The sequence below is a fragment of the Pithys albifrons genome, chromosome 6 (assembly GCF_047495875.1).
Source record: "Pithys albifrons albifrons isolate INPA30051 chromosome 6, PitAlb_v1, whole genome shotgun sequence".
NCBI classification, from domain to species: domain Eukaryota; kingdom Metazoa; phylum Chordata; class Aves; order Passeriformes; family Thamnophilidae; genus Pithys; species Pithys albifrons.
In genome coordinates, this window is record NC_092463.1 from 12,015,201 (window position 1) to 12,032,422 (window position 17,222).

A 17,222-nucleotide genomic window follows, 5' to 3' on the forward strand; every position below is an offset into this window, starting at 1 on the left:
GTAAATTTTTGAAGATCCACATTTACCATGCTGTCTGCTCATCCAAATCTCCTCAGTCCACTTCTGATGGAATCAGTACAATGTGAGAAATTCGTCCATGTCTATTCCTGGTCAAACAAGTAAACATCTTTGGGGTTCTTGGCTTGAAAAAAAAGAAGTTTGGTGATATTAAAAAGAAAGACAATCAATGGAATTTAAAGTTTTTGCCTTAAATCAGTGATGACTGAGGTGTGGTGACTTTAATGAATTTCTGTCTGCTTAGATGAGAGCTGGAATTATATAAGTGCAGAAAATATCTCTTCATTCTGTAGGCTCTGGAAATGTTGGCGTAAACCACTGGAACAAACTACCCAGAAAAGGAGCAAATTTTCTCTGTCTTGACATTTCTAAATAAGACTAAATGCCTTTATGGAAGATATATTTTGTTCAAACAGAAATTATATGGCTCAGTGCAAAAGTACCTGGATGAAACTCTGTGGCCTCTGTTATACAATCAGATGTCTTTTTGGACGTCAACATGTAATGATATATAGTGATTTCTTTGTCTTACTTTTTCAGTCTCATGGTGTTGGTTATATTCATTGCTTTTAAACCAAGTCTGTAGACTTTTGGGGAGCCAAAAACCTTTCTGGAAAATTGCCTATGGAACTGTAGAGAAGTTAGCAAGTATTTGAGGGCTACCATCCCCCTGGCAGTAATGCTGAATAGTCATTGGCGTAATGAGACAGTGAAATGAGAAGTCATTCTCAAAAGAATGTGGAAGTCACTGTAGCATGCTTAAGACATATATGTGAAATATACATATATCTAAAATATATGAGAAATAGCAATTTTCACTAGATATGGACCATTACTAGGGTTCAGTGCTAACATGGTTTGAGGTGACTTTCAAGTTCCACTTCTCAGAAGCTTTTTTTTGGCAGCTTCAGTCACACATTGTGGGATCAGGTAATATTTGATTTGGAATTTATAGTTTATCCTTGAAACACCAAACTCTTTATATTCACATAGTTTTTGGAGATGAACACTTAGCTGCTGACACAGAAGAAAAAATCTCCTGAAAGAAATGTCTGGACTTAACATCCATTCTCAAGTTGGATCAGTTTAGCATTGGCAAGTGTCCATTGGTAATCAATTTTATGACAAAAACATTGATAGAGTGGCTGCTTTCCTTGGGTTAAATAACTCAAACCAAGACTTGTAGTCATTATATGTATCAATCTGTAAATTGAGTTGGGCACATTTCTACAAGGAGTTATTTTGACCATCTGTGGATCTAAATAGTCTGAGGGGAAGGGGAGACTTTAGATTTCATCTGACCTTAAGGAAAGTAATTATGTCACATAGGAAGTAGATAACTTAAATTCTCCAGAAATGCTCTTACTATGGATGCACTTTCTGCTGAAAGATTGTCATTGAGTACAAATAGAGACAGCTAGATGCCCTTGTATTCTTGATGAGCTTGTGTTCTTCATTGATACAATTTCAGAATAGTGAGGTAAACACTTTGCTAATGTAATGCTTAGGTGTGTCCTCTTTTATAAGAGAGTGCAAAATTCTAAGCTTTTGTGGTGGACTGTGGGGGTATTCCTATTAGATTTTAATGTATTAGAAAAAAGCCTCAGTGACCCAGGAGGAATGATAATATGCTGCACAACAGTCTTTTAAAAGCAATACTTAATAAAAACTGTATCCATACAAACTCATATCCATGAGAACTGACAAGGTTTGTAGTGACATTATAATTGGCATATAGTAGGAATAATAATAGTTCCTGTATCATCCTAATGTATGCTGTATGTCTTTTGATTTCCTGACATTATTTTTCAGAACAAAATCTGGAATGTATTTATTAATTTCAAATGTGCCATCTTAAGTTTCTGCAAATTCATTTTTATTATTTACAGAAAACTAACTTAGAAAGAAGTGGGGACTGAAAAGTTTGTGACTTTCTTGTACTAGAAAGAAACCTTGTTGCAGATTTCAGCTTGAATCCAGGCCTGGCCAGTGGCAGAAGTCTTTTAGAACTGGTAAAAAAGTGTCAGATGTGCTGATAAAAAGCTGGACATATTGGATCATGGAACCATGGTCACCCTCCAGTATATTTTCTAATCTCCTGTTACTGATCTGACCCAGGGCCACTTGACAACCTCCCAGTATCTGGTTTCTACTTATGCCAGATTGCTCCTGATATCTAGGTTGTACTCAGTAAGCTGACAATCACTCTTCTGCCAGCATCTGTATAATACCACAATTTACAGCCTTGTTAGTAGTCTCATTTCTAGTCCATGTATAAGCAGGATCTCAGTCATTTGTTTCTGTATTTCCATTCACCTGGAGTCCTTTGATTTCTTTCATTTTTCCTTTTTCTTCTTGAATAAGATACAGTATTCTGTAATTTATAATGGTGCTGATTTCTTTGACATATCTATGGTCGGCAGAAGTGAGAAAGCCCTTGCAGGTTGTCCAGCCTGCTAGGAGATGATGAACTGATCCATCTTTAGTACTGGGAGCTGCTCTGGAATTTGACTTTTGAGATCTGGCCCAGCCAAGCCTCTGGCAAGGATGTGTCTCTATCTTGACTGCCTAAAATTTCTTCTCTCTCTTCCCTTACCTGTGTAGGTGGCTCTATATGGGCTATGCATGTATGTGCATTAGTGTCATACTCATTTAATAGGTAGTGTCATTTTTCTCAGTATTGTATCTAAGGGATGGATAAGGATGACTTGTATGTCTGTTCTTCCACAGGTGCAGAAAGTCCTGTTATTATTCTTCATATAATGGACCTATATGTGCTTACACAACTTGCAAGATAGTTCTTTGAGAGAAGTGCTACTCAAATATAATTTTGAAGTCTTTGTCTCCTAATGGGGTAGATTTCCTCTGAGACTCCCCCCTAAAGAGAAAACCTTTGCTTCCTCAGCATGACCAACCCATTTTGTACTATGTGTCACTGGAAATGAACATTGTGTATTTTATTTGTGTTTCTACACATTGAACTGCAGAGGGAGGGAAGGTCAGACATTGAATATACAAGGCAACAATTGACAAAGTAACATACAGCATTTGTTTGGTGTCCAGCCAAGAATTTGCAATGCTTTTTAATGGTAAAGTACATAGCAAATATTTGATATGTCAAACCACAGAAGATGGTTGATGATGGTTACGGAGTGGAAGAGACTCTGTAAGTAGTCCCTGCAGTGTATTTACTATACTGTACATTTTGCACATGCTATTTATTATACTGCTTTTAATATGTTTGTAGCCCTTTTTCCCTATTGTATATTATCATGAACAGAGACCCAATGGGACAGTTTTACTTATTGTGAAATAGGGGTAGTGCTGCTTGCTGCCTTCTTCTTCCATAAAATCATTTTGAGGAATGGACTACACAAAACCATTTTATTACCTTATAGAAGATTGTTCTGGAAGCAAAATTAGATGTACTGACATTAAAAAAACCCAAAACAGCCTAAATAGAAAACCAACAGTAACACCCCAAACACAAAGAGAATTGTGCTCAACAGGAAAAGCTGAAGTTTTAAACATCTCTAATTCTCTGTTAATTTGCTTCCTTATTTCTCTATTTGTTTCTTGCTCCCCAAACCTATTCCATCCCCACATTTCCTTTGTATTGACTTTTCTCATCCTGACATGTCTATGGTTCAGCCTTCTGCTGTGATAAGACATGATCTGGCTTAGCTGCAAACTTGCCAACTCACTTGCCATGAGCAATGCGAATGCACCAAGTCAGAGCTCAGTTTATGCTGAATACTCTGCAGCTGGGAATGCCACTTCTGTGCTTCTGCTAATGCCTAAACTGGATGCTAGATCTCTGTGGTGTGAAAATATCTGAAGGCTTCCAGGGGGTCTGCCAATGTGCTTTGTTGTCCAACTCTGTCAGGTCCCTGGGACAAGAGGTGACTTGGCATTTGTTTTGTCTTTGGCTAAGCACACCAGAGCAGGGCTGAGTGCTTGCTATATAAATCAGATCCTCCATTTGAAAACTGCCTGTGAGAAATCTTGAATTTTTCATATTTTTTTCCCTGTAACTTAGAGTGGATGATCCATTATATTCTGTTCTGTTTTCATGTGCACTGGTAGACCTAAGCAAATAAATTATAGGGGAGCTTAACGTGTTTTTAATCAATTAAGCCAATTAAAAAAAGAAGTCTGCCTGGTGGTGCTTGATTTGAATTGTTACAGAAACATCTAAGGTCTAAATGTGGATTAGTTTTCAGTACAAAAAGAGCCTACAGGACTGAGACTTCTGTTCTTCAAGTTCTTGAGCAGCTTCTTACCTTTATGCTTGTGAGTGTCCTGTCTGAAGGTGGGACTCACTTGCTTAATGTTAAACATATATGTAAGAGCATATCAGACTGAAGTGTGCACCTTTCTTCTCATCTAGAGTTTACTGTGTATGCTTGCTAGGCAAATTTGAACAATGCACCTTTATTCTGTTTACATCAGCTATGGATCCATTTCCCTGTGTTTGTGGAAATCTACATTTGGCATTTTCAGAGATGTCTGAGCCAAGTTCAAACCTCAGTGTTTGGATATGAGGTGATGGTAGACACATGTCTTGTCAGTTCCACAGTTTTGTTATTTTTTAAATGTATTTGATTATGTCCTGGGCTTATATAATGAAAACAAAGCTTTCATTAGTCGGATATGTGAGGGACTGTGGTTGAAGATGGGAAAGAGAAAAGGATCATGAGGAGGGAGGCAGGGAAGGCTGAAGGAAGACAAATAACCAAATAACCTACAGCAAGTGAGGGCAAAAAGTCTGGAAGCAGCATTTCAGAGATGATGTTAAGAGCTGGGTCCCTCACAGCTCCTTTGGAGAAGTGAGTGGGTGTAGTGGTGCTGCAGTTGTTTTCCTGAGTCTGGACTGCAGGTACCTTTCTGCCTGTATGTGAGGCACCCTGAGCAAGAAGCTTTAGTAGCCTGAGAGTCCTGGGACTTCGCCTTAGAAAGGTTCCTTCTCTCTCATGTTTGCAACTTCTCAGATGATCTGAAGAGGATACCTGATCCCTGTTGTGGGTGGGCTTCTCTGGATTTCAGGGAGAGGGAATAAAGGCTTTAGAAGGATCAAATTGAATAGAAAGTGGTAGTACCTTTGAGACTACATTTTAAATTAAATTGAAATTATTTTATTTTGATACTAATTTTTATAGGTTTTATAACATCATGGGACCTGATCAGTGGACAAACCTATACATATTTCTGTTTGCTGAGGATGCATTTCACAAATCAGAACTGAAACACAGTTATTGCGATGCCTAGATCTCAGCCAGACAGTTTTGGACAGAGAGGCTGACCAGTCACATCTGTTCTGTGCCTTCTCCATGGGGTCTCTTCTCAGGTTAGGAGCAGTAATGAACTTAAACCAAAATGGAAATTATTTTTGGTGATGTGCAGACCGTGAAAGGAAAGTAGGCTGAAGTTTTCCTGAGTCTGAAAAGACAGAGAAACTAAACTGTAGGTAAAATATCTCTCTCTGAAGATGAAGGGAAAGATTCTCAATTGATGTACATCTCTGCAACTTGGCATCAGCAAAGCTATGTTGATTTACACCAGCTGAAAAATCTGGAAAGGAACAATGCACTTTTTGTTTAATTTTTATGTGATCCTCAGACCATCCATCACATTCAATTGGAGAGGAATAACATTTGGTTGATGTTTAGTCTTGATTTCTTTTTACTGAAATGAGAAGTGAATTAAATAAAGTGAAGACTGAATAAGACATTTTTATTATTAGAGCTAGTTGAACTGTCTTAAAAAAATTAAATTAAAAAAGAATTTTTCAAATAATGTAATTGACATCACAGCAAAATACAGTTAAATGCATTATTTCTTATAAGAATTGTTAATAGAAATTTAGAGAAGTCAGTTGTGTTGGACATGACTAGATTTATAAAGAGTTGGCTGTTTGAAACTCTGGTTAATCCATCTCTTTTACGGTATGTGTTACACAGCCTCTGCCTGTCGCACCTTTATCATCCACCGCTATCACTCATTGCTGAATGTCATTAGAGGACCCAAGGTCCAAGTCGAGCACAAAATGTAGTAGTGAATGAGGCAACATCAGACTGGATCCACAGGGCTCCAGCTCAAGCCCTGTGCTCTTCAACATCTTCATAAATGACTTGGATGCAGGACTGGAAGGTAAACTCAGCAAGTTTGCTGATGACAAGCAACTTTTGACTACTGTGAGGGAACGGAGGCCCTGCAGAGAGACCTTGACAAATTTAAGGACTGGGCAATCACCAACCACACGAAGTTCAACAAGGGAAAGTACTGGATTCTGCAGCTGGGATGATGGGGCAACTCAGGATGTTTGTACAGACTGGGGAATGAGGTGGTGGAAGGCAGTGCCATGGAAAGGGACCTGGAGGTCCTAGTCAATGGCAAGTCAAATCTGAGTCAGCAGTGCCCTGGCAGCCAGGAGGGCCAACCCTGTCCTGGGGGACATCAGGCACAGAATCACCAGTGAGTCGAGGGAGGGGATTGTCCTGCTCTGCTCTGCACTGAGGCTGCCTCACCTTGAATATTGTGGCAGTTTTGGTTGCTGCAATGTAAGAAAGATATTAAGCTGTTACAGAGTGTCCAAAGGAGTGCAATGAAGATGGTGAAGGGCCTTGAGGGAAGCTGTATGAGGAGTGGCTGAAGTCACTTGGCCTGTTCAGCCTGGAGGAGACCGAGGGGAGACCTCATTGCAATTAGAACTTTCTTGTGAGGGCAAGTGGAGGGGCAGACACTGATCTCTTCTCTGTAGTGACCAGTGATTGGACTCAAGGGAATGGCCTGAAATGGTGTCAGGGGAGGTATAGGTTGGATATTAGAAAGAGGTTCTTCCTCCAGAGGGTGGCTGGGCACTGGAAGAGGCTCCGCATGGAAGTGATCACAGCACCAAGCCTGATAGAGTTCAAGAAGGGTTTGGAAGATACTCTCAGGTACATGGTGTGATTCTTAGGAATGGTCCTGTGCAGGGCCAAGTGTTGGACTAGATAACACTTGTGAGTCCCTTCCAACTTGACACATTCTGTGGTTCTGTGATTATCAGTTCTGTGTTACGGACTGAAATGGAAGTCGGACTGGTATCTGCCTCTACCTGCTGAGCCCATTTTGCTGCAGTGGCTGAAATCATGTGCCCATACTGATGTGTACCCTTTACAAGGGGCTTGTCCTGAAGAGAGGGTGGCAGTCTGGTGGTTTACTCAGAGACAGAGGCACTCTGACAAAGCAACAGAAATGATTTGTGGACTAAGGTTCCTGCTCTCCCAAAGGAAAAAGTGATGGTAAGGGGCTCCTGTTTCTGCCTAAACCTGTTGTCAAAGGTGGAGGGGAAGAACAGGCAATGCCAAACTGCTGGCTGTCTCATCTGCAGGCAATGTTAGACTGAAAACAGGCCTGAAGACCTGGCAGAATTTTTGTTCATCACTCAACATTCATCACTTTTGGCACAAAGCAGGAAATTACTGTTGCCAACAAAGGTTTTGGAGCCCATCATTTCCCCTGCGGACCAAGGGATTGACTACAAATTCTAGGACTTCCCATTTATGACTTGTTTTGCTGCTGGGGAATACATATATTAGATGACCATTATGCATGATGGTAGCTTACAGCCCAACCTGTACTGCCCTTCTAAAAGCAGTTTTTTAAGGGAACTACAGTTTAATGTGGGAAAAATATTTCTAGTATATTATTCTCAAGGTTACCAGGCAAGCTGTGCAAACTACCCTTGCAGTCACTGGCAAATAGTTGTGTGGGAAATGCAATTCCTCTTTCATAGGCAATTTTGACATTTCTAATTATGTTATTTTGATCACAAATCAGAAAAGAATACCAGTATGTGATGTTTTCATCAAGGTGTGTGTTAAAAATCCCAAAACCTGATCTGGGAATGTCTTAGTGAATTTGGAAACACTGAAAAAGCCGTGTTGGCATTCCAGGCAGCACAATTAGGACAAATAGATGGGGAGTCCAGGGAGTAGACCATCTTACTCCTCAGCCAGGTAGGTGGGGTAGGGCTATGGTGAACCAGCCACCAACCAGCCTCGACATCAGGGGATGCTCAGTTTGAAATAAGTTTTACCCTGTGTGAACATCAGGTTAACCCAGTATGAATAGCAGTGGGAGAGGAAATGCCACTGAGCACAAATTGAAATCCCTTTTCTTCCAGCACAGGGAACTGATGGTAGAAGAATGAGGAGATTTTCTTGAAAAAATCTTTTTTATGAAAAACATGTAAGAGAAATATTTGTCTCTAGCTTCTGATGGTAGGTGAGCAAGAATTGAGTGAGCACTTCACTTGACCTACAAACTGCATGTGGAATGTACATTTTCTTGTGCAAGTGTGGAAGGCGATTTAGTATTATGCCTTTTATAAAGAGTGGCAGTTCAGATGAGTTGGAAGTAGAGAGTTTCTCCACCGAATATAGCAGCTCAAGTGAGCGAATATTATGTGGGTTGTTTTGGTACACAGTAGTACACCAAATGTTGCTCACGTGCTTTAGAGGTGGTCAGTCTGTTTCAGAGACTGCCCAACAGGTTTAGTGCTAGAGACCTATATAACAATATCCTGCTCTTGGTCACATAGTTCCTGAAAACGTAAATCCCTCTGTGTGGTTACTGCACAACCAGCATCTGACTCATTGCTTCACAAAGCACTTCTAGTTGCTTGGGAAACATGATGACATGCACTATACAAATGCAGTAACCATGCTGCTCCAGCAATGGCCTGTGATCTCGGGGCTGTCAAGAAAACTTTGTTCTCTGTTATCCACACCATAGCCACTAGGAACTTCATGGGACAACCCAAACTGAATCCTGTGTCTACAACTACTCTGAATCCATCCTCTTGGTGTTCCAGCTGATGGGAAGCTCTCAAGAGGTGTTAGTAGCATAGTCCACATCTACCGCACAGTTTTCTTTCCATACAGCAGGGGGTAGTAAAATACTCAGAGACTACATGATCAAGCAAAGAGCAGCAAATAGTAGAGCAACTGAATGGAAAACAAACAAAATGTCTATTTTTAAACTGAGTTAAATCCATATAATTTTCAATAGGAAACCTTTTTAGTCCCTGTAAAACAAGTTTCTGAAGTGTTTGAATGATGCTATTTAAATATGTCATGACTTTGTCTGTTAAAACACCCAACATATTGATTGCTGCACTCTCAGGATGAAAGTATTAAACATTTTAATCTCACTGTGCATGTTTAGGATGCAAACAAAAGTGCTCATTGTGAACCTGCCAATTAAAGTAGCTGCCAATAGGGAAGGAGACGTGCCTGTGGCTTTCTCTGGGTTAGCTGAGGTCATGGCTACAACTAATGCAAAGGTTCTTAAAGATGTTTGGCATCGGAATGCATGAAAAATTCAAGTAATGCTCCTTTCTATTAAAAATTTTGGAGCTGTTTAGGACTGTCAACAATGCCTACAGAACAACATCAGGGTGTTTTTGGTTTTGGTTGTGGTTTTTTTTTTTCAATTTTTATAAAAAATACAGAACACTTTAAGAATCCAAAGGACAGTCTGAGGTGTTAGTGCTAAGAACACAATTAGAGGACTGCTCTTGAGCTTCAGAGTACTATACATGACCGTGATCTAGTTCGACAGAGAGCTCATAAACCATCAAGGAAACCCAGGGGAAGCTGATGAGAGGTCATGTGCTTTAGTCAAGAAGTGGTTTAGAGCTTCACTGTTTCAGAGCTTAGAGTTTTGAAGTAACAGTTTAATTTCAATTAAGTCATTCCCTGGATATTTCTATAGTACTATTTAGCAGCATACAGAGTATTTCGGTAACATAATGTTTCTCTTCCAAACAGCACAGGAAATAAATCAGACTTCTCATTTTCTTAAAGATTTCATAGAAATGTGTAACCTGTGAATTTGGTTCCTAATCATGTTCTTCCTCCAGCTAAGCCTGATAAGACCTAAATTGGAGCTCACTTACTCTAGCGTATGTTAAGAGCAATCTGAATGACTAACACGCAAGGTACACTGGCATAGAGAAGTGTGAAGAGCTGAGAGTCTGGCTCAGTATTCCCTATTGCAGGAGGAAAGCTGTATTTAAATCCATATATGACATGGAAGGTATTTATTTTAAACTTCTGCAAAGGTTTTAAAGTATACTTCTAAATGGTGTATTTCTGTCTCAGCTGATGGGGCTCCGTAGGATGACTCTGAAGAAAACATAAAAGTCCTTTGGTGAGTATATACTGAATTTGTGTTATATAATTTGATCAGTACCTATTACTAAAGATTCTGATGTAAATTAAAAAATCAACCTGTAAGCCAAATCTACTTTATTTTCAAGAATCTCCAACTATCACTCACATATCCTTGCCAAATGTGTCACTTCTCCTAGCAACAGTTAAACAGCTTTAACAAGTATTTTTAACCTGTAAAAGAAAGCCATAGAGCTCACTTCTGAGATCTGAAGTTCTGTTCAGGTACCCAAGGGCTGGATTCAGTGATAAATTGCTTCCCCTTCTGACAAGACCATGGAAACTTTTCTTCCAGAGCATGCTTAGTAATTCAGTAAAAGCTGTTTGAATGGATTTTTGTCTTTCCAGTTGAATCTGGCTTTACTTTTTTCTAGTATTTGAAATGATTTTATGTGTAATAAAATACACATACATATTGAGGGAAATATACAGAGAAAGAGACTACTTCAAAGATAACATTAATTATACATGTATTTTTCTGCAATTTTATCCACATTTTGCAGTTAAATTGCCACCTCAGTTAACTTGGAGCAATTGTTAGATGACATCTTGGTAGCTATGCTTTTAACAAGAAATGTCCAAAATTTCACTTGCAGTATTGCCTACAGATAATATGCATTGCAGTCTTTAGTGCTCTTTTAAATCCCTTTAAAAATAGATATTTCTGGAATGACAGATGCTAGCAGTGGAGATAGTCAATTGTTGTTAGCCAGCCAAAGTAAAAGTCTGACCAGTCTTTTGCAGCGACCTTGTCAGTGTCTTCTGTCATCACTGTTGGTTATATAAAGCAGCATGATGTGGCAACATCTGAATCTGGTTGTCTGTGTGCCAGAACCACAAATATGTTGCTGAATATAATGTACCTTTTTTCCATCTAATGAGCAAAAGCACAGATGATACACAGAGGTTCTCACATCCCACTCTATCTCTCATTCCCATCTTCGAATTGCCTACCAAGTGCTCCAAGTGCAAACTAACCTCTGAATTTGATATACCAGATACTGCTATCTCGTTCAAAATGTGTTTTTGTAAGGCACATTAATACTTAACAACATCAGTGACATAATCTCTTTACTGTCAACATTTATTTAATCAGGTGGGCCAGGCAGACCTGCAATGAAATCACAATTCTAGTGTCCTTTTCTAAGCTTTCTACAGCATCCTGTCTTCTTCCAGGCTCTCTTTTAGATGGTGAGTACCATGGGAAAAGTATTATCTTTATTTTAGGCTTGTTCAGTGCTAAACACTCTTTCACTGTTTTAAGGCTAGTCTTTAACCTTAAACTTCAGACAATGTACACAGTGTCTTAATATTGTCCTTTAACTTCTCTTTAATCTTTTGAAATAGTCCTTTTAATAGCCACTATGGTTTAATTCACCGTCTTTGATTTCATTCTGGATTACTGATTTTCAAAGAGTAGATGTAGATTAAAATTTGAAAAATAAGTTTTGAAAAGGTCACCTTATAATAAGATACTTGCCTGGCCATCAAGAAGGAAAGAGGGAATGGATAATGTTCAATTGTTCTGGAGGGCTCTTGCGTGTAGGCAACATAGAGATTAGATTTAAAACTGGAAAAAACCAAAAAAGTCTTGAGAACCTGTTTTTATGTCAGATCCACATGACTGGCAGGAATAGGAATGTTGATGTCACTGGAATGAATATCTTTAATTTTTCAGTAGAAACTGGTGAAATAAAGAGTTAGGGTATCAGAAAGGAAGGCTATAGCAAGTTGGATTTTTGCTGGATTTATAAGGGTTTAGAAGGCAGCTAGTGTAGTCATAAGCAAATATTTTGTTTTCAGTTATCCTGGACATATCTTCCATTTAAGGAAGGCTTGGGATAAGGCTAGGGAACTGGGAAAAAACATGTCAGAGAGAGTACTATGGCGTAGGCAGGAGCATATGCTTCATATTAGGTATTCAAGTACAGATTCTTCCCTCTCTACAGTACATGTTAATTTTAGGGCTAGGGCTAGAATCAGGTTTTCAGAAAAGAAGGTAGAAAGCATTTTTATTCTTGCATTCTGAAATACTGTCAAAGATAGGCTGAAAGTTTGCATAATTAGGAACAAATGCTTTATAATTGTATTTACTATACAAATTAGTAATTTTGAATTGAAAGAAAATTAAACTTAGGTTTAGGGTGACATTATGACCTAAAAGAGGGAAAACTCATCAGCCAAGCTCACTGTTGGATTGTTTAGGACCAACAAAGATTAGAAAGAATGTTGTTTTCTAATGAATCTCAGTCAATTTTTCGTAATGAAATAGTAACTTGGTTTGATTTCAGTTTTTTGGCTTAAAAGCAGGAATTAAGAAAAAAGTGCTCATTGAGCCTAGCTTGTCACTGGGTCTGGAATGACTTCAGTGGTAGGAAGCAGTTTAGTATCCTGATAGGCAAATGGTGTTATTCCAATACCTTATGGAGTTTATTCACCTGAGTGGGAAGGGTGGATATTTAGAGACACTACTGTATTGTGATGATACAGCTACTGTCTTTAATGCATTTTCACTGCCCATATATTAAGTAGGATTATGGTTGGGGCTAATTTCATGTTCGAAATAGAACCGGTTTGACCTGGATATTTAGGATGATGAGTGGTATCAACAGCTAATGTTTCATGTTTACAGATTCCTGGAGAGATTATGTCTACAGTTACATTTCAGGTTAGGTTAGAAATAATTTAAGTTTTGAGTGTAGAAAATAAGCCTTGAAGAAGTCAGTTCTATTTATTCCTCATGTTCCTAAGGGATAAGAATACCTGTTTCACCAAATCCCATTAATTTGTGTTAGATTTTGCTCTAGCTATTGGTTACCTTGCTATAGTCATAACTTTGTGATTCTGTAAGTACTTGGGAACTCAAAAGCACATTGTTTCCAAAAAGCTTGTTATGGCTCCATAGTGCTGGTTTTGATAGAAGTGTTTACAGAAGAAGTTGTTAACAATGAACAACAATATATGATATTCACCCATGAATTCTAGAAAAACTTGGAAACTGGGTTACTGTAAAAAAATTGTTTTGGAGAACCAGTGGACTTAGGAATAAATATTGTGCATTGGCATACAATCAATATGGATTTTTAAAGGTGGGTCATGACTCACAAATCTAGTAGCATTCTTCAAAGAAGGCAATAAGCTTGTGGATAAAGGAATTATGGTTGATATAACCTATTTGCTTATAGCTTTTAAAGAATCTAAGAAGTCAGAGGACAAAAGAAAAGGACAGAAGTCAGCAATAATGGTCAGTTTTCACAGAGGAAGGAGGTTGCCAGTGAAGTATCCATGGGATTTGTCCTGGGGCCTGCAATGTTCCCAGTATTAATAGAAGGTCTAGAAATGAGAGGGAGAAATTTTTGAGGTATCTTAGTTTGCTGGCAATACAAAATTATTCTGAATCGAATGACGGAATCATAGAATAGTTTTGGTTAGAAAGGACCCTCTGCAATGTGCAGGGACATTTTCAACTAGATCAGGTTGCTAAGAGCCCCATCCACGGTGGCTTTGGATAGACAACCTCTTCCAGTGTTCCACCACCCTCACTGTAAAAAAATTCTTCTTTATATCTAGTCTAAACCTACCCTTTTTCAGTTTAAAGCCAATACCCCTCACCCTATTGCAACAAGCCCTACTAAAATGTTTGTCTCCATCTTTCTTATAAGAACCCATTAAGTACTGAAAAGCTGCAATAAGGTCTTCCCAGAGCTTTGTCTTCTACAGGCTGAACAACTCCAACTCTCTCAGCCTGTCTTTGTAGCCGAGGTGCTTCATCCCTTTGATAATTTTTATGGCTCTCCTCTGGAATTTCTCCAACAGGTCCATGTTCTTCCTGTGCTGAGGAACCCAGAACTGGGTGCAGTAGTTCAGGTGGGGTGTTACCAGAGCAGAGGGACAGAATCACCTCCCTTCACCTGCCACCCATGCTGCTTTTGATGCAGACATAACTGGCTTTCTGGGCTTCAAGCACATGTTGCCAGCTCTTGTCCAGCCTCTCATCCACCAGCACCCACAAGTCCTTCTTGGCAGAGCTTCTCTAGATGTGTTATTCCCCAAGCCTGGGCTGATACTGGGGGTTGGCTCAACGCAGGTACAGCACCTTGCACTTGGCCTTAGTGAACTTTGTGAGCTTGGCACAGGCCTAGTTCTTGGCCTTGTCCAGGTCCCTCAGGCATTTCAACCACATCACACAGCCTGATGGTGTCTGCAAATTTTCTTAGAGTGCACTCAATCCCACTGTCTCTGTCATTGCTGGAGATATTAAACAGTACTTGTCCCAGTACAGACCACTGAGGGACATCCTTTCCCACTGATTTTCATGTGGACATTGAGCATCCATCCCAACATTGAACTGTTGACCACTAGCCTCTGCATATGACCACCCAGCCAATTCCTCAACTACCAAACAGTTCATCCACCAAATCCATCCCTTTCCAGTTTAGAGAGAAGGATGTTGGGGGGGTCATGTCAAAGACCTTACAAAAGTCCAGGTAGATGACACCTGGAGCCCTTCCCTTGTCCATTGGTGTAGTCACGCCATTGTAGATGACTTCTAGGTTTGTCAGACAGGACTTGCCCTTGGTAGAGTCATGCTGGGGATTTCCACTCACCTTCCTGTTCTCCATGTGCCTTAGCATAGCTTCTAGGAGGGCCTGATCCATGAGCTTCCCAGGCACAGAGGTGAATACATAAAGACTTTACTTTAAAGAATTATAGAAAGGAGTAGAATATGTAAAGTGAAACCACACAGAGGCAATTTCAGAATAGGGAAAAAATGGTATTTTTGCCTCATGTAGCATTGTTAGGCTTTCAAGATTCTTGCCACAAGATGTTGTGGACAGTAGAAGTTCTTGAATGTGAAAAGTCCTGGATGAAGAGAAGAAACCATTAAAGACAGAGTTGTTGTATCTGGTTCAGGAACTGCTCAGCCAACACAAATGCCTGGAGGCTGAAAAATATTCTGGGGAATTAGTGCTATATAATAAATTGTTCTTATACTATTCTGTGGAACCCATTTTGGTCATTCTCAGGAAAGGCTGCTGAGTAAATTGGAAGCTTGATCTGACCAAATATAATATGGGAGGGTCTCTGTAAATGCATCTTGTGAAAAAAGAACCAAATGTTTGACGTATCTGAATATGCATATGTGTTATTTGAATTTTCAAAATACTGCTGTTATCAGTGCAAAACACTTGCTATCCTTGTCATATTTCTGTATGATTAAAAAGAGAAGACAATTGTAAGATTAATTTGGTTCTAGGCACTCTGAAAACCTTTTCATATCACTTTATTTGGAGTCAAATAAATTGTGTCTTTTTTCCTTTTGCATAACTGTTCTCTTCACCAAACTGACAGAAAATAAGTTAATTAAGAGCATAATACATATTATACATCATGAGCTGTCTTGCAACATAAATTGCACAGTTGCCAATTAAGCAAGCCCATGTCTACTAAGCACAGACTACTCAGGTTTAAGGAGCTGCCTTCTGCTATCTTTTACTGCTTTTGCTGTGAATGCAGTGAATTGGCCACAGTGTCATCACTCACACTTTCAGACAGGATCCTCACTGACTGAAATTGGCAATAGTTCTGTTTAGACACTTCAATTAGTATCAGAGTATCAGAAAGGAAGATTTGATCCTTTAAATAGCATGCTGAACCTAATAAAAATACCATATAACTCAGAAATAAATGCAAAATTTTGCAAACTGTAAGGTGCAGAGAAACTTGTAGATGCTCAGGACATGAGATTCCCTTTGAATAAATATGCTGTACACTGCTGGTGATAGGCTTTCATTAGCTTCATTAACTTCAGCTTCTTAATTTGAGCTCTCAGCATCTAGTCTTGGATCCATTCTCTCACAGACATTTTCTATAGTCTGGGTGCTTGAAGCTTTGTTGCAGTATTTTGCAAACACAGGAGAAAGTAGCAATATTGTTAGACATGTCCTTGGATGCCCTGTGATTTGCAGCAGCAGCAGGAGTGGTGATCTTGTATTCAGTATCAAACAATAGCTCACTATAGAATTTTCTAAACTAGAGTTGGCCTCTCACCATGTCCCAGAACCAACCTGGCATTTCACAATACAGAAACCAAATGTCTTTTGGCAGCATCTGATGTCATACTTGCTTAGAGCCTGATCTCAGAATTTGGCTGTCATGAGTCATTCTATCTATTCAGCTGTGAAAAACAGGAAAAATTGTGGGCATCAGCAGTGCTGTGACCTTTATACAGTTTTAAACAGATTGACAGAAGGCAGGATTCTATTAGAAATTTTAAAGCGCTAATATGTGTTGGGCTTTTTTCAATCCATGAAGCTAATGGAAACCTATCACCAGCCTTTCATCACTATCATATCACTTCAAAGGAAATCTCATTTGAACTCACAAGCAAAATGACAGTAGAATGTGCTTGGACAGAAGTGTTGCACCTCTCTTTGCACTGTCCTGACATGGGTGAGGTGTTTGCCCATTTGAGGGAAGGGCAACTCCTATCTTCCTTTTGGCACATTAGCCAGAGTTGGATTGAGAAGCAAAAATGTGATCCCTGTTGGGTGCAGACATCACATTTGATGTTCAAAGTTATAGTTTATGTTGAGGACCTGCTGCAATCCTTTAGAAAACAATATTTCGTATAATATGGAAATGTTGCTATGCTGCCAAACCTCTGATGTTACTGGGGTAAAACTGAGATTTCCTTAAGAGCTTGTGATTTGACCAACCTGATTAGCTTGTGATATACAGAATGTATCACTTTTGACGCTTGACTAGTGTCATAAATCAAGTGCTACTTAAGTAATATTTGAACGCCAGTAAAGCTGTAAATAAATTATGGGATGATTTTACATGATGGTCATCAGCAGCAGACATAGATATGTGAGGAAAGCAGACCAGAGCTTCATATCCTGTTCCTTTCCTATATTCTTTTATCTTTAGTAAAGGTATGTTGCTTCTGCTTCCTGTCTTACACAGGTAGTGATTGAAGACCTG

The 17,222-nt window shown here is 39.2% G+C and overlaps 1 long non-coding RNA gene across 3 annotated transcripts in view; it reads left to right on the plus strand.

Moving 5' to 3' along the window:
- LOC139672847 (uncharacterized) overlaps positions 1-17,222 on the plus strand; it is a 177,172-nt gene that overhangs the window by 104,603 nt on the left and 55,347 nt on the right. For all 3 annotated transcript variants that reach the window (XR_011697991.1, XR_011697992.1, XR_011697993.1), the window contains 2 exons: positions 10,167-10,215; positions 11,332-11,426. This is a non-coding gene — a long non-coding RNA (uncharacterized lncRNA). The remainder of the gene's footprint in view (positions 1-10,166; positions 10,216-11,331; positions 11,427-17,222) is intronic.